General features: G+C 34.4%; 1 protein-coding gene across 2 annotated transcripts in view; it reads right to left on the bottom strand.

The window, feature by feature from the left end:
* The window catches only part of ocrl (OCRL inositol polyphosphate-5-phosphatase), a 23,254-nt gene that overhangs the window by 3,429 nt on the left and 17,959 nt on the right, over positions 1–1,866 (bottom strand). The window lies entirely within an intron of this gene.

Raw genomic sequence — 1,866 nt, 5'->3', positions numbered from 1 at the left:
ACTGAAGACTTCTTAAAGAGTTTTTTGGATGCCCAGATAATAAAGAATTACAGTAGTCCAGCCTAGATGTGATAAACACATGGATCTGTTTCTGTGCATTGTTTTTGGACAAGATGTTTCTAATTTTAGTGATATTACGCAGGTGGAAGAAGGCGGTCCTGGTAACATTTTTAATGTGGGGCTTAAAAGACATATCCTGATCAAAAATAACACCAAGGTTCTTTACATTAGAACTGGAGGCCAGATTAATGCATCCAGACGAGGTGAAAGGCTGCAAATTTGATCCCTAAGATGTTCAGGTCCAAAAACTATAACCTCTGTCTTATCTGAGTTTAGAAGTAGAAAGTTTAGAGTCATCCATGTTTTTATGTCTGTAAGACATGCTTGTAGTTTAAGTAACTGGTTGGATTSATCAGGTTTCATGGATAAATATAACTGAGTATAATCAGCATAACAATGGAAATTTATCCCATGCTGTTTAATAACTTTACCTAAAGGAAGCATATATAAAGTAAAGAGGATTGGTCCAAGCACTGAACCCTGAGGAACTCCATGACTAACTCTGGTGTCAGAAGAAGATTCATTATTAATATTAACAAACTGAAATCTATCAGTTAAATAAGACTCAAACCATTTTAGAGCCGTTCCTGTAATCCCGATATCAAGTTCAAGTCTACGTAATAAAATATTGTGATCAGTTGTATCAAATGCAGCACTGAGATCTAACAGGACAAGAATGGACACAAGTCCACTGTCTGCCATGAGAATAGCGTTGGTAACTTTAACCAGTGCTGTTTCTGTGCTATGATGAGCTCTAAACCCTGACTGAAACTCCTCATATAGATTATTTCTATCCAGATGTTCACATAATTGATCTGCAACTATTTTCTCAAGAATTKTTTAGATGAATGGGAGATTAGATATAGTTCTACAGTTGGCCAGAACTCCTGAATCAAGATCAGGTTTCTTAAGTAAAAGGTTTAATTACAGCAACCTTAAAGCTCTGTGGCACATAACCATTCATTAAAGATAAATTAAGTACATCTAAAATACAAATATTAATTAAGGGAAAAGCTTCTTTGAACAGTCTGGTTGGGATGGGATCTAGCAGACATGTTGATGGTTTGAATGAAGCTATTATTTTAGATAATTCAGAGAGCTCAACAGGACAAAAACTGTCCAAACATAAATCAGGTTCTAGTGACACTAAAGCTGCCTCATCTGACAGAGAATCAGAGACATTAGCAGGAAGTTTGGCATGAATTTTATTCCTTATTAAAATTATTTTATCTATAAAGAATCTCATGAAGGGATACATGGCTCAACAGATAGGACTTTTCAATAGTCTAGCAACAGTACTGAACAGAAACCTGGGATTGTTTTTATTCTCTTCTATTAAGGATGAAAAATTGACAGTTCTAGCTTTACGAAGGGCTTTCTTATACGTTAGCAGGCTGTCTCTCCAGGTTAAATAAGATTATTCTGTTAGTGGAGCACCATTTTCTCTCTAGTTTTCTAGATGCCTGTTTTAAAGAACGTTGTTCTGACTTATAATTTTAATTCTTAAATCTTTAGATCGTAAATGATATCAGGTTTGTAAGTACAGTAAATATTGGTGTTATTGGAAGTTTTTTTTTCTGACGTTTTCATCATTCTTGTCTATATCAAAATTATATTGTACCGACAGAAATTAGGAGCTATATCGTGATATAAATTTTTGTCACACTGTCCAGCCCTAACTTCAATTTATATACAGTGGTTTGCAAAAGTATTCATACCCCTTGAACTTTTCCATATTTTGTCACATTACAACCACAAACAAATATATTTCACTGGAATTTAATGTGAAAGACCAACACAAAGTGG

Source organism: Austrofundulus limnaeus, unplaced genomic scaffold, assembly GCF_001266775.1.
Source record: "Austrofundulus limnaeus strain Quisiro unplaced genomic scaffold, Austrofundulus_limnaeus-1.0 Scaffold1, whole genome shotgun sequence".
Classification (NCBI taxonomy): domain Eukaryota; kingdom Metazoa; phylum Chordata; class Actinopteri; order Cyprinodontiformes; family Rivulidae; genus Austrofundulus; species Austrofundulus limnaeus.
The sequence above is the reverse complement of the archived record's forward strand: the minus strand, read 5'-3'. Positions and strand labels throughout refer to the sequence as shown.